The sequence below is a fragment of the Dermochelys coriacea genome, chromosome 3 (assembly GCF_009764565.3).
Source record: "Dermochelys coriacea isolate rDerCor1 chromosome 3, rDerCor1.pri.v4, whole genome shotgun sequence".
Taxonomy (NCBI): Eukaryota; Metazoa; Chordata; order Testudines; family Dermochelyidae; genus Dermochelys; species Dermochelys coriacea.
In genome coordinates, this window is record NC_050070.1 from 83979581 (window position 1) to 84001541 (window position 21961).

General features: G+C 40.4%; 1 protein-coding gene across 3 annotated transcripts in view; it reads left to right on the plus strand.

Moving 5' to 3' along the window:
- The window catches only part of FOXO3 (forkhead box O3), a 158241-nt gene that overhangs the window by 103944 nt on the left and 32336 nt on the right, over positions 1-21961 (plus strand). The gene's annotated exons all lie outside the window — the stretch shown is intronic.

A 21961-nucleotide genomic window follows, 5' to 3' on the forward strand; every position in this document is an offset into this window, starting at 1 on the left:
ATGGTAGAATTATCAATAATAATGCAGAAAAGGCAGAGGTGTTTAGTAAATATTTCTGTTCTATATTTGGAAAAAAGCAGATGATGTACTCATATCATATGATAACACTTTTCCCATTCCACTTGTATCTCAGGAGAATGTTTAACAGTAGCTACTAACATAGACATTTTTAAATCAGTAGGGTCGGTAACTTGCATGCAAGAGTTTTAAAAGAGCTGGCTAAGGAGCTTGCTGGACTATTAATGTTGATTTTCAGTAAGTCTTGGAACACCTAGATGAAAACTAATCTGCCAATATTTAAAAAGGGTAGATGGGCTGAATCACATATCAATCTCGGACAAAATAATAGAGTGGCTGATATGGGACTTGATTAATAAAGAATTAAAGGAGGGTGATATAATTAATGTCAGTCAACATGTGTTTATAGAATATAGATCCTGTCAAACTAATTTGATATCTTCTTTTGGTCAGATTACAAATTTGATTGATAAAGGTACTAGTGTTGATGTAATATACTTAGATTTCTGTAGGGCATTTGACTTGATACCACATTTAATTAAAAAAAGTAGAAAGATATAAAATTAACATGGCACACAACAAGTGGATTAAAAGATGGCTAACGGATAGGTCTCAAAATGTAATTGTAAATGGGAAATCATCATCAAATGGATCTGTTTCTAGTGAGGTCCTGCAGGGATCAGTTGTTCACCCTTTGGCTATTGTGACAAAGCTCTGTCCTTGCCTCCGTGGGTCCCGTGTTTCCTGGCGGATTTCACTAGCCTCAGTGGCTCACTGTGACCCTCCACATAACCCTTCTTTCTCTAGAGACAAGGGTCACAGTCTACTGAGCCATTTTCATCATAAGCCAGCGAGGGAGGTGAGGAGAAGTTATCCTTCCTTGCACAGTCTCTGTTGTCTCCCAGTCTTAGTGATTAAACAGGGGGCAAAGGAGGGGAGGGGGAGCCCGGGCCCACCCTCTATTCCGGGCTCCAGCCATGGGACCCTAATAGTATCAGCTATGGTAGCTGACCTTTTAGAAACATGACCTCCTTCCTTGTGCCTGATATGATGTGTACTACTCAGCCTCTCCAACAGCACAACTTCTTCCCACAGCTCCTGACATGAACACCCACCTGACTAACTGGGAAGCTTTTAACTAGTTTCAGCCAGCCGCTGATTGGCTTCAGGTGTCCCAATCAACCTAGCATTCTCCCTGCCTTCTGGAAAGTTCTTAATTGGCCCCAGGTGTCTTAATTGAACTGGAGCAGCTGCCATTTCACTTATCCTGGTACCAGGAATTTGTTTAGCTTGGAGCTAATATATCTATCTCCCACTACTCTTCCATAGCCATCTGGCCTTGCCCCGTCACACTATTTAACATTTTTTATCAATGACATAGAAGAAAACATAAAAATCACCACTGATAAAGTTTGCAAATGATTCAAAAATGGAGGGAGTGGTAAATAATAGAGAGGACAGGTCACTGATTACCAAATGATCCAGATTGCTCTGAAACTTGGTGCATACGAACAATATGTGTTTCAATACAGCTAAATGTAAATATATGTAACAAAGAATGTAGGTCCTGCTTTCAGGATGCGGGACTCTGTCCTGGGAAGCACTGACTCTGGAAAAGATTTGAGGATCATGGTGGATAATCAACTGAACTTCCAGTGCAATGAGTTCCCAGTGCAATGCTGTGACCAAAAGGGCTTATCCAGTATTTGGATGCATAAATGGGAATCTTGAGTAGCAGTAGAGAGGTTATTTTACCTTGCATTTTGCACTGGTGAGACCACTGTTGGAAAACTATGTCTAGTTCTGGTGTCCACAATTCAAGACGGGTGTTGATAAATTGGAGAGGGTTCCGAAAAGAGCCATGAGAATAATTAAAGGATTAGAAAACATGCCTTACTAATAGACTTAAGGAACTCAATTTGTTTAGTTTAACAAAGAGAAGCTTATGGGGTGACTTGATTACTGTCTGTACTTATCTATATAGGGAACAAGTATTTAATAATGGGATCTTCAGTCTAGCAGAGAAAGGTATAACATGATCCAATGGCTGGAAGCTGAAACTAGGTAAATTCACATTGGAAATAAGGTGTACATTTTTAAGTGAGAGTAATTAACCATTGGACCAACTTACCAAGGGTCATGGTGGATTCTGACCATTTTAAAATCAAGATTGGATGTTTTCCTAAAAGATCTGCTGTAAGAATTATAATTAGGGAAGTTCTGTGGTTTGTGTTACACAGGAAGTCAGACCAGATGATAACAATGGTCCCTTCTGGCCTTGGAATCTATGAATCACAGAGATCATGAGATCATGATTCTGGATATTCTCCATTAAAGTCTGTCTTACAAAGGTCTTGGTCCTGTAACACTTAGCATGTGATTAACTTTAAGTGCATGAGGAATATCATTGACTTCCCTTCCCTCTGAGGGCAGCATGTTGGGCATGCATCGTCTTATCTCGATAAGGCATGGGGCCACGACCCCCAAGAGGCCGAGCAGCGGCAGCATCAGAGAGCATATGCCTTCAAAAGCTTGGGGGCCGGCAAGTGAACATACAAACAACAACAAAACCAGAAAAGCAAACGTTAGCAAGATTCCTGCTTATTTTGACTTTGTTTTTGTGAAGTGAGGAGACCGAAGGGGCATACATTTTGGATGAGTAATGGTAGACCAGATTGTCTGGAACAGCTGAACATAAAGGATGGTAGTATGGGAGCAGTTTGTGGCAACTAAACAAAACCTAACAAGTGAAAATGAAGCTATCCTATTTTAAACTTTTAAACTATTTTTTGTTGTGATGATAGTGTCTTGGTTTAATAGTTTTTTTGGTTTGTTTTGTTTTTTTGCATGATATACTGTTGTTTGTCTATCTTGTCTATTGTAATTATAAGTTTTTGGGGCAGAGACAATGTCATATTCTTTATTCTTACAATGCCGAGCACAGGGGTTGGCAACCTTTGGCATGCGGCCCATGAGGGAAATCCGCTGGCGGGCCGGGATGGTTTGTTTATCTGCAGCGTCCACGGATTCAGCCGATCACGGCTCCCACTGGCTGCGGTTCACCGTTCAAGTCCAATCGTGGCTGTGGGAAGTAGCACGGGCCGAGGGATGTGCTGGCCGCCGCTTCCCGCAGCCCCCATGCGATCAGCCGAACCTGTGGACACTGCAGGTAAACAAACCATCCTGGCCTGCCACGTGCCAAAGTTTCGCCGATCCCTGGCCAGCATAATGGTGCCTCCATCCTGACTGGGGTTTGCAGATGCTATTAGAATAAATTAATATATGATAGGGATGTTGTTTATTGTATGCTTGTATTAATGTATCACAAAGACCACAACTGTTTACAGAATCAAGGTCCTGAAATGCATTACCTTGCATTCTGAGTAGAGTTCTGGATCTATCAAACATTAAGGTCTAAATTTTGCCTTGACATACATTCCATGCAATCCTGTTGAAATCAGCATGTTTTGATTGTGAACTGAATTTGGTCCTAAGTTATTCAGTATTTTACTTCACTTTTAAAAAAGGCCTGAAACACAAATATTAAGTTACATAAATATTAAGATACCACTATTGTCCTAATCTCAGTTTCAAAATAAATGATTACGGTGTTACAGGTTCACATTTGCAACACGAAATGACTCCATTCATCACTTTGCTATTCAGGATTTGGTGTCAGGGTGTGGTGCTAATAATGTGTTGGAAGTATTTAAACGCTCTGATGACCTAGCTTTAGAGTCAACACTTAACCTACAACGATACTAGTTTCTCAAGTAAAGTAAATAGCCAATGAAAATAGACTTTCCTTACCTGTTCATTTTGCCTTGACTCTGGGGTTTCCTGGTTAGTGGTGCTTCATGCAGAACAGATACCAAGGGAACATCCTGCTTGCCATATTAAAATGGTGATTCACTGAAAGTATAGTAAGTGTCACCTTCCATGCTCTCTACTGTGTTGTAGTTGGTCTAGTAAAAGATATTACCACACCCACCTTCCATCCTGGCAATCATGAGGCATATTTTACCTACTGTGGTTTAAAAAAAATATTTAGTGAAACCAGTAGGTTTGATTAAAGCAAAAACAGTTTCTGAGATGAATCAATAACGAGGAGTCCTTGTGGCACCTTAGAGACTAATGAATTTATTTGGGCATAAGCTTTCACGGGCCAGAACTCACTTCATCAGATGCATGGAGTGGAAAATACAGTAGCAGGTATATATATATATATATATATATATATATATATATATATATATATATATACATAGTACATGAAAAGATGGGGGTTACCAAGTGAGGGGTCAGTCTAATGAGACAATTCCATTAACAGTAGAATACCAAGGGAGGAAAAATCACTTTGAAATGGGCCACCTTCATTACCACTACAAAACAGTTGACAAGAAGGTGTGAGTAACAGTTGGGGGAAATTAGTATGGTAAAATCAGTTTTTATAATGACCCAGCCAGTCCCAGTCTTTATTCAGGCTTAATTTGATGGTGTCCAATTTGCAAATTAAATCGTCTGCAGCAGGGGCCAGCAACCTTTCAGAAGTGGTGTGCCAGTAATACACTTTTAATGTTTTTAGAAGGTCTCTTTCCGTAAGTCTATAATATATAACTAAACTATTGTTTATGTAAAGTAAATAAGGTTTTTAAAATGTTTAAGAAGCTTCATTTAAAATTAAATTAAAATGCAGAGACCCTCCCAGACCGGTGGCCAGGACCCGGGCAGTGTGAAAGCCACTGAAAATCAGCTCGCGTGCCGCCTTTGGCACGCGTGCCATAGGTTGCCTACCCCTGGTCTGCAGTTTCACATTGGAGTCTGTTTTTTGAAGTTTTTTGTTGAAGAATTGCCACTTCTAAATCTGTAATTGAGTGACCAGGAAGGTTGAAATGTTCTCCTACTGCAGGGGTCGGCAACCTGCGACACACATGCCAAAGGTGGCACGCAAGCTGATTTTTACTGGCACACTACTGCCAGCCGGGTGAACGGCCCCACTCAGCCTGCTGCCTGCCTGGGTGAACGGAACCCCAGGCCAGCAGCGGGCTGAGCGGGGCCGGTGGCCGGGATCCTGGCTGGCAGGAGCCAGCGGATGGAACCCCAGACCAGCGGCAGGCTGAGCAGCTCAGCCCGCTGCCGGTCTGGGGTTCTGTCCACCAGCCCCACTCAGCCCACTGACGGTCTGGAGTTCTGGCCGCCAGCTCCTTGCCAGCCAGGGTCCCAGCCATCTGCCCCTCTCAGCCCACTGCCGGCCTGGGATACCAGCCGCTGGCCCCGCTCGCCTCGCTGCTGGTCTGGGGTTCAGGCCGCCTGGTTCCCTGCCAGCCAGTATCCGGGCCTCCAGCCCAGCTCAGCCCTCCTGCCAGCTTGGGGTACTGGCAGCCAGCCCAGGGCTCTGCTCCTGGCCTGGGCCCAGTGCTCTGCAGCCCTTATCAAAAATTACACTACAATTAGCTTAAAAACTTGAAAACTTAAAAACTTTGTATATTACAGTAATCATTAAAAAATGTATACTGTTAATAAATACATAGGTTTGATGAAACAAAGTAGTTGTACTTATGTGCCTGTGCTTAATTTGTGTTTTCGATGATTGATTTACCTTCTAAACAAATCTCACATGTCTCGCACCTCCAGAAAGGGCATTTGCACCCCAGGTTAAGAAACACTGCACTAAACTGATAAGATCTGCATTTTAATTTAATTTTAAATAAAGCTTCTTAAACATTTTTAAAACCTTGTTTACTTTACATAAAACAATAGTTTAGTTATATAATATAGACTTATAGAGAGAGACCTTCTAAAAATGTTAAAATATATTACTGGCACGCAAAACCTTAAATTAGAGTGAATAAATGAAGACTCGGCACACCACTTCTAAAAGATTGCTGACCCCTGTCCTACTGGTTTTTGAATGTTATAATTCCTGATGTCAGATTTGTGTCCATTTATTCTTCTAACTAGAGACTGTCCAGTTTGGCCAGTGTACATGGCAAAGGGCCATTGCTGGCACATGATGGCATATATCACATTGGTAGATGTGCAGGTGAACAAGCCCCTGATGGTATGGCTGATGTGGTTAGGTCCTATGATGGTGTCCCTTGAATAGATATGCGGACAGAGTTGGCACCGGGGTTTATTGCAGGGTTTAGTTCCTGAGTTAGTGTTTTTGTTGTGTGGTGTGTAGTTGCTAGTAAGTATTTGCTTCAGGTGGTAAGCGATGACTGGCCTGTCTCCCAAGGTCTGTGAGAGTAAGAGATCATCCTTTGGGATAGGTTGTAGATCCTTGATGATTCGCTGGAGAGGTTGGGGGCCGTAGGTGATGGCTAGTTGCATTCTGTTACTGTCTTTGTTGGGCCTGTCTTGTAGTAGGTGACTTCTGGGTACCCTTCTGGCTCTGTCAATCTGTTTCTTATCTTCACCAGATGGGTATTTAAGTTTTAAGAACACTTGGATTGTGTGATGTGGTCTGGATAAAAGCTGGAGGCATGTAGGTAAGTATAGCGGTCAGTAGGTTTGTGGTATAGGGTGGTGTTTATGTGACCATCACTTATTAGCACTGTAGTGTCTAGGAAGTGGATCTCTTGTGTGGACTGGTCCAAGCTGAGGTTGTTGGTGAGGTGGAAATTGTTGAAATCATGGTGGAATTCCTCAAGGGCCTCCTTCCCATGGGTCCAGATGATGAAGATGTCATCAATGTGGGTCTGGTAATATCTTTTATTGAAGCAACTTCAGTCGGTGAGAGAGACAAGCTTTCGAGCTACACAGAGATCTTCTTCATGTCTAGGAAGCATAGAGTGTCACAGCTAAATACAAGGTGGAACAGATTGTTTAGCATGAGTAGTCAACACACATTTCAAGGGACCATTCAAGGTAAAGTGGCCCCTTTAGTCAGTCATAGGGAGGAAAGGAAAGGAATGAAAAGAGTGGCAGCTGAGGGTTTGTTAGTGGGTTATGTATTGTTGTAATAAGCCATAAATCCAGTGTCTCTGTTCAGTCCATGATTTTTAGTGTCTAGCAAATCTGTGCATTTAAGCTTCCAGGCTTGTCTTTTGAAAGTGTTGTGCAGGTTTCCTTTGATGACTGGATAGGTCAGTTATAGAGACTAGATACTAAAAATCATGGACTGGATTTATGGCTTATTACAACAATCTATAACCCACTAACAACTTCCTCCCAGCTGCTTCCCCTCACTTCCTTTCTTTCCAGTGACTGGAGGGGTGTTAATGGGCCACCTGGAGTGGTCTCTTGAAATGTTAACCACTTACGCTCAACAGTCTGTTCCGCCTTATATTTAGCTATGACACATAGTTTTACCAACCTAACTTCTTTCACTCCTCCCCCATATAAATAGCAATGTGTCAATGGGAGAGCTTCTCCCATCAACAGAGCTACCATCTCTCATGGAGATGGATTAACTACGTTGACAGGACAAGCTCTCCTGTCAGTGTACTAGCATCTTCACTAATGTGCTACAGTTGCACCGCTCTAGTGCTGTATGTGAAGACAAGCCCTAAGCTTCCCAGACCTGAAGAAGAGCTCTGTGTAAGCTAGAAAGCTTGTGTCTCCCATCAACAGAAGTTGGTCCTATAAAAGATATTACCTCACCCACCTTGTCTCTCTCATATCCTGAGACCAACACAACCACAATAACACTGTATACACCAAAGTGATAGTCAGTCATACAGCAACCCCATCTGCCCTATGATTTTTAAAAAGGGTTCTACATACACAGATTAAATACTGTTATTCCCGAGAGTGTGGAGAGTGCATAACTGCGTTTAAACTATTAAATGGGACAGGATAGTGGTGTTCTTGAGACTGAAAGCTCTCTCCAGATCTCTTACTTTTTTCTCATGCAATACTGAGGGAAGTTGGAATAAAGAGTACTAAATAGGACTGTGTATCTACTGTCTCAAACAATTTCAAAAATGGTTTAAAGACATTTATTGCCCCACTTGCACCATTTGACATACCATGCATTTAACGTGTGTTTGCTGAAACCAATTATAAACCCATTTTAAAATGTATTTCCCAAATACTGTGTTTAAAACTTGTTTCCTAAAATGGGGAAAATCTTTACTGTAGACAGGGCTTGGGTGTTCTCTAACATACTGGAGTGGAATAATTACAGCTCAAGACGAAAACTAGTTGATTCCTATTTTTAAAAACATTTTAATATTTTATAGCTAGCATTACAGCTTGAAGATGGTGCAGGCTACATACTTGTTGGTATCCTATAGTCACCTTCAGCTTTTTTTTTTTTAAAGGGGAGATGCCCATTTTTCAAACTGTTTAATTCACTCATCCATCACTTCCATACCAACTTCTCAAGCTCATTCAACTGTTTGGCCTCCTGTAAATAATTCTGATTACACTTCTGCATTTCTCACACAGGAATAAATTCCTGTGGGAGCCATCAGGAGTTTTTGCTTGAGTAGAGACCACAGAATCAGGACCATTGTAAAAATAAAAATTTAAAATTACATTTCAAACATTTCCTTAAGTTGTTTTGCATCATGGTCTTGGGGTTGTCATACAGACTGTTACTATCGCTTTGCCCATGGCCAGCTGAAATTAATCATATTTTAAGATCCAAAAAAAACCATTTAAAAGTAGATCATCTTTTCTGGTTCAGTAATAAACTAATTATGTGTTTTAAATAGCTCAGAATAGGGTTCCTGATTCAGTTTAGTCTTCCTAATAGAAAGGCCGAGGACAATGCAGGGGTAGTAAAGCCTCTTGCTTGGAGAACTGTTACTCCATGCCAGTTTTTGAAGGGCCTGTACAGGCCTGCTGAAACTTGGTCAGTTTACAACGTATTGATCTATTTTTCTAATCGGTCACATGTTAGCTATATACTGTCACCAGATTTGAAAGTTAATATGTGCAGCTGAGTGCTTCTGATTAATACTGTCCACATATTTAACAATCTATTGCTGACCTGCTATTTCAGAGTTAACTCTTTGCTGAACTAAACTCAACACATTATTACGCTTTTGTAAATCAGGCATTCCCTTTTAAGGGTTGCATTGTTAATATGATATATTAACCAACATAGAAACCATGAAAAAGTCAAAATTTTGCCAATCACTAGAACAGATGTCTCCAGTTGGGTATAGGGAAAAGGAGTGGTAATCTCAGATGTTCTTGGCACATGTTAATACTTTAATGACCGCTTTTTTGCCATTACCCCTAATTGTAATATCACTTACTATTTTAATCTTTCGTTACCTTATATAGTGGTTAAAATATATACATGATTGTATAAAACTGGGGTCTGATCCTGCAAGTCAGCAGGTCTGTTTGCATGAGAGAGGTACTGGGATTTTGGGATGCTTATAAATACAAATGAGCTGATTATTTTTATTCTTTACCTCCTACAGTATGGTTAATCTTGTTATAGAATAGCTAGTTTAGTCACGTTTCATAGGCGTGGTACATTTCAGTAAAATGTGTGTATTTATAAAGGGTGGTTATAGCATTGACTCACCTTAGTGATCGTTCATGTAAAATTAATATTTCTAGCAGTGGATTATTATAGGCCGTAGCAGCACTTACTCACATTTATTTAGAACAGTATGAAAGGACACCTACATGTTCATCTAAGGAGTCAATGTATAGTAAAGGCCATATGTTGAGAAAGAAAGAAAATAGCTATTTAATACTTCAGTTCCCACAAAAATGTGTGAGGTATTTGCTATGGTGGTTTTCTTTCTTTCTTTTTTAATCAGTTAGAGGGAATACACTCTTGTAGTTTAAAAATCTGCAAGCCAAGAATTTGCCTTAGAATAAAACTGGAATGTTTACATGATGCACAGCCCAAAGATAATTCAGTCTATTGGAATTCTTTCATTAACTTCAGTGGGCATTGGATTGAGCCCATGGTGAACAGGGTAAGTATTTTTGAATATTACTGTATTGAATAATGTTGTGATTAGTGATGTGTGTGCCTGCTCTTTTCCTGGGACTTTCTTGAATTGAGAGTGAGAATTGTGCTTTCCTATTGTGGTGCTATATAAACATAATGTGATATAATCTCAGAGGTTATCATGGAGAAAACATTTTAACTAATAACTATTTTTAAAAGAACAGTAAGACATACATGCTAATGACACTGATCATAAGTAGGGATTCAGAGTTTCTGTACAACAGTTCATCATATCAACATCTTTGAGGATCTCCATGGTTACTACAGAAATTAACGCTTTGTTTTTAAAAGAAATTGTTTCAATCCTTTTCATTGTGAAGAAAACCTTTTGTGTGAGACCGGTTCAGATCCGCCTCATTGAGTCAGCAGACAGACACACTGAGAACTCCGTGAGCAGTGAGTTCCTCCTATTCATCTCAGTGAGTTAAACCTGAACACTAATGATGACTGCTTTTATATCTACATTAACTCTTTCACTGTTGATCATTTTAGTAAAAAAATCAAGCTTTTCTGGAACTGAGGGTAGATTTAGGATTGTTAGCAAATCTCGAGTATAGTAACATCTCTCTTCCAGCACACACACACTCTGATTCTTGGACATAAACATTAAAAATGAATCTATGACAAAAATCAGGAAACAAGAACATACGTGTAATATATAAAGGGACATTATGTAGGGATTCTGATAATTGGAGTTTCAGAAAAGAGGGTTTTGGATTAATGGGCGTATACTTACTATACAACCCTCTTATAAAAAAGATTGGTGAATAATAGTTTACTAATGAAAAATAGTGAAGGATGTGAACTCAGGTAAGGGTTTTAAGATGTAATAGCACCAAATTGTTAGGTTCCACCCATTTCAACCAAGTGCAGAAAACTGCAGAAACCTAAATTCGGCAGCAAGGCCCTTCCCCTCCCCTCCAACCAACCGTGGCCTAATGAAAATTCTGCAGCTGCCTGAAATGCAAAGAGAATACATGCATCGGATACAGAAGACTTTGATTAATTAAAGGATATAATGCATAACAGTTGATGCTATAATAGTAAAATACATTAGTAAATATTTCATATATTTCTCACTATTCCATAATTTCCAGTTTGCTGAAGAAGAATTCAGTGCGGGTGTGCACACCTTCGGGTAGGGGGATTGGCCAAACTGTGCTTTAGAACACGTTGCTCTATCCTGCTTCTCCTCCACCTCTTGTCTGCTAAGAGGGGATTGGCAACTCCATCCCTCCCCATCCTGCTGATGGTGAGGGAACCTCCCTCTTCTCCCCCCACTCCACATCCAGAGGGGGATGTTTTGGTGGCTTCTTCATCCACTGAAGGACACTGGGTCTTGATCTTGACAGCAGAGTGCTTCGGTAGTCAGCGTTCTGTGTGCTCTGCTTTAGCTCAGTCTGTTGTATCAACTGTATAAAAGACAATATGGGGTGTATCTCACAGTATGGGCTATATATAACAATTACCCAGAGCTGTGGGACTCTGAGCAACATACATGTTGCAGCACCTGATGCCAAACTGTTATTTCCAAACACTTAATTGTTTTCTAAAATACCAAAAGATTAATAAAATATAGATTGATAAAAACATTGTACTAATCAGTAGGAATCCACCCAAAAGACTGCCTACAGTGTCTGCAAAATGGATGGTGTTCTCTTCAGCCTTGTTGTTTCTAACCGCGTTTACAAAAAGTGTATCTGCAGATATGAAAAAACAACAACATATATTGCATCCAGTAATTTCAAGTGACATTTGAAACAGCAAAGATATCAGACCACTCCTCCAAATCAAGCTTTTTATTATGGCAAATCAAACTCCGCCTTCATTGCAGTGACCCTGGTAATCTGAACTGGCCTGGTTTACTTCTCAGGGTATGTCTACACTGCAATTAGACACCAGCAGCTGGCCAGTGCCAGCTGACTGGGGCTTGTGGGCCTCTGGCTAAGGAGCTGTTTAATTGCAGTACAGACCTTCAGGCTTGGACTGGAGCATGAGCTCTGGGGCCCTGGAGGGGGAGTGTCCCAGAGCTTGGGTTCCAGCTGGAGCACAAAGTTTTACACAATAATTAATATAGTCAGCTGGCATGGACCTGCCATGGGTTTTTTAGTTGCACTGTAGACATACCCTTACTTCACTAGTTTTATCTCAGTGTAAAATCATTTCCTTCAATGGAGATACTGTGAGTTCAGTATCAGGCCCAATTTATTTTCATTTATTAAACTATTTTTACAGGGCAGCTCAGTTTAGCAGTTGTCAGCAAACTTTCTACAAGATACAGCTACTTGTTGTTTAACCAGACCTGTTGGAGGACAGCATGCCGGCCAAATTCAAACCTGCTGCAACTCTGTTGAAAATAATAGTCACACCAGAGATGATTTTGCTCATAATTTTTAAGATTCTGTTTAACAAAATGGCTGGCTGAAGGTGTTTTCATTTCTAATCCTTTTTCTTCTCTATAGTACCTCCTAATAAATGTAAAAAACTGGATTCCCTCAGTTTCTTTACCCTTGGATGTGATTTTTAAAGTTTGAAAAATATATATATTTTTTTAAATACAATGGGAACTGGAAATGTTTCATTTTTGAATTTTGTTCAAGTTAAGATTTCAAATAGGAATTTTATTACAGGGCTGTGATATATACCAGAAAAGATTTTAATGTATCCAAATATAGGGTCTGTCCTGCCCGGTGGGGAATCTATCTAGGTCCTGACTGCACTCAGTGCTCATTGGCTTCAATGGCAATAGAGGGCACTTAGCATGTCAATAGGTACCCAGCACCTTGCAAGATCAAACCCTGATAGCAAATTTTTATTCGTAATTGAAAATAATGTTGTGATCTTTAAGTATTTGCATTCATGATCTAGTGTGTCTGGATGGGGGTGGATAATGGAGCTCTTGTTTACAAGACCCCTCTTCAACTCCTGATTAAATTAGTTTGGGGCGGGGGGTGTGGTGGATTAGGATGACCAGATGTCCCAATTTTATAGGGACGGTCCTTTTTTTGGGTCTTTCTTATATAGGGTCCTGTTACTCCCCACCCCATCCTGATTTTTCACACTTGCTGTCTGGTCACCCTAGTGTGGATACAGATACTTTATTTTTACACAGTATTCTATGTTAAAGTGTGTGTGTGCAGTTTTCTAATATTGACAGGAATTGCTGGAGTGCTCAGCCAAAAGGAAAAAAAAAACCTTCTGAGAGCGGCTTCCAAAGTCCAATGTGTACCGGAAGCACAGGTTTGGCTGTGTGGAATGGAATGTTCTCTGTACTCCTCCAAGAACAAAACCAGCTGGGAAATAGGCTACTGAGACAATTTCTAAATCTGAAAAAATAAACGCCGCACAGCCGTTGCCATCTCTCTTCATGAAGTTTACTTCACTTTTCGGCACATTCAGTATATTGTGGTTTTTTTAGGGTGAGAGGTTATTTCTGCTTTTTTTTTCTTTTCTTAATCCTCTGACTTTTTGCTATTTGGTCGTCCTCTAAAATTACATTATTTACATTATTGAGATTTACTTCACTCCTTTCCCCCACTCAGTGGAAAAAAGTAAACTGAAACCAGCATGCTTTACTAAAAGCAAAACAAATGGTAGTTATTTGAGTCCTCCTGCGGTCATTGGATGGCTGTCTGTAAAATAACTGGAAATTTTGCTGCTAACTGGAAGTGTGATGTGTTCAGCCAATTCCCAGACACTTTTACCCAGTTTTTTGTGTTGTTAGAGTAGTAGTTTTAAATGTCAGTGTTTTTAAAGACCAGGGCAGCAGCATGTTTTAGTGATAATGTTGTTGTGTAAAACATTTGATTAAATATATATTTAACTAATTAACTAATATAACTGTTTTGCTATGACTTCCCTATTGTACCTATACTTTCAAACACTGTGTAAGAAGTCCTTTTCAGCAGCTAAATGGGGAGGGAGTAAAACTCCTACACATGGGAGTTTCTTTCTACTTACGCTGATGTAAGGGAGCAAAAGCCAGCAGAAAGTACATGTGTAGGGGAGCTAGTTTCCCCAGCTCTAAGCAAACTTTCCCATCACAATATGGCACTGTTGGGATCCTCACTTTCAGGTGGACTGAGGTCTGTAGGGTAGTCTCCCATCTGACCATAGCAGATTTCAGAGTGTAAATCTTCACTCCAATGAATGTTGCTTCAAGCAGTTCTAATTATCCCCTTGATGCCCTCTAGCTTTTCGAAGAGTAGGAGAAAGGATGTGCGTGGGGGAGAGAGCTAATTGCAGCAAGGCTCTCTCCTGGCTCCTCTCTTAAAACTACACTCAGAAATACCTCTCTCGAGAAGAGAATAAGAAGGGAATTCCACAAAGCAAATTTTTCGGAGTTCCAGCTGACTTTTTTCTCTTCCTGTGATTTTTTTTCTACAGAAAGGTATGCTTGGGTCACCCCATCATCTGGGGCTTGCAGAAAGGAGCCCATGGCTCACTTTTACTTTATTTCTGCTCAGAACTTTAAGTGCAATAACCATTGTTAACTGTGTATAAAGGACTGTTCTTTCACTACATGTACTGAACATCTGTTGTGATTCACAGATTTCATCAGATATTGAGACTAGAAAATGAAACTATATCAAGAACATTTCATTTGTGTGTGTTTGTAATATCTATATTTCATGCTGATACACAGTTTAGGGAGAGAATATGGAATGCAAAATCTAGCGCTAATGCAGCGTTTCAGATTGAGAAATCGAGCATTGAAATGTGAAGAAGTCTCCAATTCTGTATTTTTTTCCTTGCCACTTTAACTGCTTTAGGTAAACATTAATAACAAACAGGAATATATTTTAAAAATAGGTTTATATTCAACAAGAAACACAGGAAATAAAAATTACATACGTGTAATATGGTTGAGTTAATGTTGTGGGAGAAAGCTTGATTTGAACTTTTACTTCTGAGTGCTTAGTTTCTTTGCGTCAGCAATGCATTAACACTAGTTATTAATACTAGTTATTATGTTGCATGTCCCCTGGTATTCTTAAAGGAAAACAGGGACAGAGAAGATAAAATGTTCTTGAGTTCTTTGGTTTCAGAGTAGCAGCCGTGTTAGTCTGTATTCGCAAAAAGAAAAGGAGTACTTGTGGCACCTTAGAGACTAACAAATTTATTAGAGCATAAGCTGAAGTGAGCTGTAGCTCACGAAAGCTTATGCTCCAATAAATTTGTTAGTCTCTAAGGTGCCACAAGTACTCCTTTTCTTTTTGAGTTCTTTGGATCTTTTAAATTTCTTGAACCAGTCCTGTGGAGCTATGTTGGAAAGGTCCTTCCAGCACTAACAAGTTGGCTCTTCACCGAGTAAAACAACACTGTGTAAAAGAGGTGGTTAAAGGCAAAAACACATCCTTTAAAAATTGAAAGTCAATTTCCTAATGTGGAAAATAGAAAGGAGCATAAACTCTGACAAGGCAAGTGTAAAAGTATAATTAGGCAGGACAAAAAAGAACTTGAAGAACAGTGAACAAAAAACTCAAAAATTAAAAGCAAAAAAAAATTTTAAGTATATCAGAAGCAGGAAGCCTGCCAAACCAATCAATGGGGCCACTGAATGATTGACGTGCTAAAGGAGCACTCAAGGAAGAGAAGGCCATTGGAGAGAAGTTAAATGAATTCTTTGCATCAGTCTTCCCTGCAGAGCATATGAGAGAAATTCCTTCCCCTGAGCCATCCTTTTTAGGTGACAGGTATGAGGAACTGTCCCAGATTGAACCTCAGTAGAGGAGGTTTTAGAACAAATTGATAAATTAAACAGTAATAAGTCACCAGGACCAAGTGGTACTCACCCAAGAATTCTGAAGGAACTCAAATATGACATTGCAGAACTACTAACTGTGGTATGTATCCTATCATTTAAATCAGCTTCTGTAACAGAGGAATGGCGGATAGCTAATGCAATACCAATTTTTAAAAAATATTCCAGTGATCATAGAATCATCATAGAATATCAGGGTTGAAAGGGACCTCAGGAGGCCATCTAGTCCAACCCCCTGCTCAAAGCAGGACCAATCCCCAATTTTTGCCCCAGATCCTTAAATGGCCCCCTCAAGGATTGAACTAACAACCCTGGGTTTAGCAAGCTAATGCTCAAACCACTGAGTTATCCCTCCTCCCCTGTAAGACTAATTTCAGTACCAGGTAAATTGAAACTATAGTAAAGAAGAGAATTATCAGACACATAGATGAATACAATTTATTGGGGATGGGTCAACACAGCTTTTATAAAGGGAAATCATGCCTCACCAGAGGAGTAGAATTATTTGAGGGGCATGTAACTTAGTCTCAGCATTCACCAGCTGTACCTCATCATGCTAATCTTCAGGCTTTTTTTTTTTCCCCAAACAGTGGCTTTTTAAGAGCTAAGTTACACAAGTCTCTTTTTATTTTTAAGTGAGTGGATTCCTTGTTGCGTTGTTGATAATTTTCAGCCTTTTTTTAAAAAATAAATAAATAAAAGGGAGGGGGGGGCTTTGAAGATTTAAGTTGCACAACTCTCTTTTTATTTTTAAAGTGAGTGGATTCCTTGTTGCGTTGTTGAGAATGATAAATTGATACCACATGTTGCTTCCAGACAAAAAAGTCTCTGTATTCCTATGGAAGCACTTGCAGCTGGTGTCTGAGTTAATGGATGGGCTCCACAAGGTAAACACAGTTTGGAAGAGACTGAAACAGACACTGGCTAGGAGGGGCGGAGAAATTCTTGCATTTTTAAAGACATGGGGATCTGCCAGTTTTGCTTGATGAGGATAAAATGCTGAAATACTTTACAGTTGCAAGCCTTTGTGGCAAGGAGCAGATAGATGTCTATATCAAATCTGGTATATAATATTTTGGAAATGATAAAATGCCCTGTATGTAATCCTGCCTTTTTGTAATCCTATCAAAAAATGATCAGAGAAATAAGTTATCAGGACATAATAGGTACACTCATTTTCTAGAGCAAAACATAGCTGATTTTTTGAAGGAAGACTAATTTAAGGAAGTTTTATGCAGTGGATAAAAGTTTGCTCATTAAAATTTGAAAATATAACTCTGGGTTCTATAAAAGTATTACCTCCTTCAGTGCTGTTGATCTGAGCACTGGTTTGCTGATTCATTATGAATGGACCATTGTATGCTAATGGGCCTTGTCCTAGCATACAGCATTTTGTCCTTTTCACATACAAAACAATATGAAAAAATTAAAGGTTGAGATACATAACAGGCACAAGAAAGCACACAGCAAAGGAGCCAAGGAAGAGAGTTTTACACTCCAGCCCCATTTTCATACCTCCACTAGATAAGTTTCATGCCCCAAGCATTTCCTCCCACCCATGTGGCCCAACTCCACCAGACTTCTCCTTCCAGAAATGGTCTATAAAAGGTCTCCTCTCCCCCATTCAGAAATCCCAGCAGAGTTCTTTAGCCACTTGCAGCAGCAAGAGCCACAGTTCAGACACAGCAGCCTCCTGACTTCATCTGGACTCTCTTCTTCCTGGACTTTTCATCTTGACACTGGCATCTCCAGTTGCGTCTAACATCTTGCTGACTCTCTGACATGCATGCCCCCTTGCTGCTAGGCTCACTCCCCCCTGCTCATCACGCATCTCATCAGGAACACTGCAACCTGTCCCAGCTCCAATTCTGCTCAGTACCCATCTCAGCCTTTCCCACCCACTAAAATCCATAATCACTAACACCGGTGTTCAAATAATTGAGTTACCTGTAACTTTGAGAAGTGTGCAGCCAAACAAAGCCTCAGCATTTTCTTATTTTCTTACCATCATCTTACTTTCTCCTCATGGCATCTTTCCTATTGTTCTTCATTTTTGTGTTGAATCTTTATTATTTTTATTCTTTACTACTTGTAGCGCAGAAGTGCCTACATCCCCATTGAAGGATTGGGACCCTGTTTGCTAGGCACCTATACATACACATAAGTACTCTATACATTTGATTTTAGACTGTAAGGACCACATATTCTATCTGTTAATAAAATATATAGCACACTTTGGGCACCGTAGACAATAAAGGGAGCCATGCACTGTATTTTTTCTATTCTGTTCTTATCCAGATCCTTATATTGCACCCATCACTGAGGTATCTTGAGCCCCTTTCACTGATCCATTAAACAACATGACTAGCATCTGTCTCATGCATATGTCCTCCAGGACAGTGCCACGAGAGTGCCATTATAGTATCTTTAAAGCGTCTCATTCGGTGGAAGGATTTGTTACATTTCCATCTTAATGGCTTAATTCTGCTCCCATTCGCATCAAAGGCAAAACTTCAATTGATCTGAATGGGAGCTGGATTGAATCCTCACTTGGCGTTTTCCTGTGGGAGGTCCCTTTGTGGTTTGTCACAAGGATGATATATTTCTAATGCAGATTTTTATGAGTGAATATTTTTTTCAGAATCTTTTACATTTTTTTTATGACAGTGATATAAGTCCACGTGACTCTTCAGAAATCCTGTAAAAGAGAGGGTCACTCCCACTTTACAAGGTGATGGACAGATCCTATCGCCTTTGCTCATGAGACTAATCAGTTGCATTGACTTTAGTGGGAATGCTAACAAGAGAAACACTAGCAAGATCAGGCCAGAATTCAAACTGACTTGGATAGATGCGATACATGGGACCATAGTTCCAGCACAAGAAGGTACCAAGACATTGTAAAGAGAGTAATGTGGGAAGGCTACACAAAATAAATGTGTTTTAAGGAAGTATTTGAAAGGGGAATGGGAGGGCCCTTCGTGTATGGAAGCAGAGAGGAATGCGTGGAGCAGGGTTGGGGTGCGGTGGGACACAAAAGTAAATAGGCAGCAATTATGCTACAGAAAACAATCTTCTTACAGAAACCAGTAAAGGAAAACCAGAGCTGGTACGTAAATGGCACTTTGTATAACTTAAATGAAAACAAACCTCTTGGATTTTTCATAACCACCAATTTTCAGTGGAAAAATTATTTTTTTATTTGTGTAATACCAACACTGTGCCTCAAAGAGATGATGATCCATATAAAAATGCAAATTACATCTCCCTTTCCCCCATACACACACATTTAGGACCTGATCCTGTAAACTGCTAAGCTCTCTCTACTCCATGAAAATGCAAGTTGAGGCCACTCAGCATTTTGCATGTCAGGGATTTATGGGATAGGGTTAGAGCTGGCAAGCATCAGTGGGTTATTTTGCATTGAAAATGGGTGGGGATTGACATTTCAGGCAGTATGTTTGTATGTCTTAAGTTACATAAAGTGCTATTTACATACCAACTCTTGTTTTTCTTTACTGGTTTCCATAAGAAGATTGTTTTCTTTAGCATAATCACTAGCCAGTTTACTTGTGTGTCCAGTCTTTGTTGTGCTCTTGTTATAGTGGTTTGAGTGACTTTTTCTTACTGTTTGTGTGCAGTTAGGCCTGGGATTGCAAAGTGTCTGGTTTTCGGTTGGAAAGCCCGGTCAAAAAAGGACGCTTTCAGCTCTGGTCAACACCGCTGACCGGGCCATTAAAAGTCTGGTTGGCAGACTGGCAGACTCCCTACCTCACTCTGCGCAGCTCCCGGAAGCAGCAATATGTCTCTCCAGCTCCTAAGTGGAAGGACGGCCAGGGGGCTTCACATGCTGCCCCCACTCCGGATCCGCAGATCCCATTGGCTGGGAACTATGGCCAATGGGAGCTGCAGGGGTGGCGCCTGCAGTGGAGGCAGAACAGAGCCGCCTAGCCACCTCTACACCTAGGAGCCGAGGGATGTCACCACTTCCCGGGAGCCCTCCGAGTTAAGCACCACCCAGAGCCTGCTTCCTGCACCCCTGCCCCAGCCCTGAGCCCCTTCCACACCCAAACTCCCTCCCGGAGCCCGCACCTGCTCCCACACCTCTGCCCCAGCCCTGAGCCCCTCCTGCACCCAAACTCCCTCTGGGAACCCATATGCCACACACACCCCCTCACACCTCAGTCCCTTGCCTCGGCCTGGAGCCCCCTCTCACATTCTCAACCCCTCAGCCCTTGCCTGGAGCTCCCTCCTGCACCCCATACCCCTCATCCCTGCTCCCAGCCCAGAGCCTGCACCCCAACCCCCTGCCCCAGCCCAGTGAAAATGAGCGAGTGAGGGTGGGGGAGAACGAGCGACAGAGAGAGTGGGGATGGAGTGAGCAGGTGGCAGGACCTCAGAGAAAGGGAGGGGCAGGGGTGGAGCAAGAGTGTTCGATTTTGTGTGATTAGAAAGTTGGCAACCCTACTTAGGCCTGATCCTACAACTGGATCCATGTGGACAGACATAAATACTTCCTGCACAGAGCCCCATTGAAGCCAGCAAGGCATGGGCATAAGAGTCCATCCACATGGACCCAGTTGCAGGATTGGAGCATCAGGTAGGAAATGTTAGTTAAATTTTAAAAACTCAAATGATTTATTTAAGAGCCCTGTTGGGGGAGAGTGGGAAAGTGAGTAGTGGCATGTGGTTAATACATAATTTTACAAAATACAAATTTAAAACATATTTCTGCCGGACCCTAAATATAGTTAAAATATCACTAATTCAATAATAAAAAAATTCCCTCCTGGCTACACTGAGGAACTTTTATGCTGAGAATGAACCCAAAATAATTTTTTCAAGGCATTATAGTCCCTTGGAAATATAAGAGTATATAATTGAGATGCTGATACAAACTTAACTTTAGTGTCATTATGGAGTCTTGTTTGCTATGCTCTGCAAATTGTTTAAAAATAACAACTCCTGTTTTGAACTGTAGTTTATTGATTTTTCTTTTTCATGAGTGGTAAACAAGAATGTTTCTGTGGCCCATGTATGAGAAGAATTTGAGAGAAGTGGCGGGGCGGGAAGGAGCTCAGTTCTGAAATTGACCAAAAATACAACATTAAAAAATTTATTTACTGTCAACAAAACAGAAAAAAAAATAATCTGGGCTACATTTCTTCACACAGCCAATGTGTCTTCAGTTCACTTACATCAAACATCCCTTTATGTTAATAGTATGAATGCTAATGTGTTTATGAATAATTGTTTGGTTGTGTGTGTTCTTTGTCCAATTGAAACTGGAATCCCTTCAGAGCATTGTAAATGGAAAACACTTATTCTGGCTTGTTTGATTACAATGAGAGCCTGTTGACTTTCTCTTTTTAAAACATGCTGGTGGAACACATGTATTTGTATCCTCCACATAGATACAGCTGATCTTTGCCAATATTTTAAAAACATCTATGACTTAAAACTTATTCATATTTAATATACAGCATTAGTACAACTGGTTTGCCAAAATAATATGGCATCGCTCCAAAACTCTTTAACTTGCGTATAAAATCAAAAAACATACAAATTCTTATTAGCAGATTTCTTATGGTCTTTTTAGCTGTATTTTAAGCAGAGGCTCTAGAATGAGATTTTGATCTCAGTTACACTTGTGTAAGTCTGGTGTCATTTTACTTGAGTTACTGGGAGCTAGTTTTCTGGGTCTCTCTCAGGATTTTGTACTGGGTTCAGTCGCCATAGTCTGAAGTCATACCACTCTTTTGAGAATGCATAGGCAGAATACAGGACTATTTTTCATTTCTTGTGCCCAGTGTATCCGGTGGAACCTGGCAAGATTTGGGATTCATTGGACCTTTTATGGGTATTTCTGTTACTAACAGCCTGCTGTGCTAATGATCTTATTGTGCATAATGGCATTCCAACTTTGGGATACTATGAGGGATGCTGTGGGTGCAGGGAGCAACAGACTGGCTACCCTGTATATATAATTCAAATTCCAACAATGGAAAGAAAAAGTATGTCCCACCTCCAGTGTGCAGTTCTATAGGAGGAAGCGGGAAAGCAGTTGTGATTTGCAATGGAGTATTGTTATAATACATGTACAAAATTGCATTTCAGTAAAGAATACAAAGGTACTTACAGAAGCTGCAATGAGAGTAGACAGCCTTTCAGTCACTTTTATTGAAGTGTTTGCAGTTCTCATTTTGAAAGAGTTGGAACAATAGTAACTCATAATTTAATCTGTATGCAGG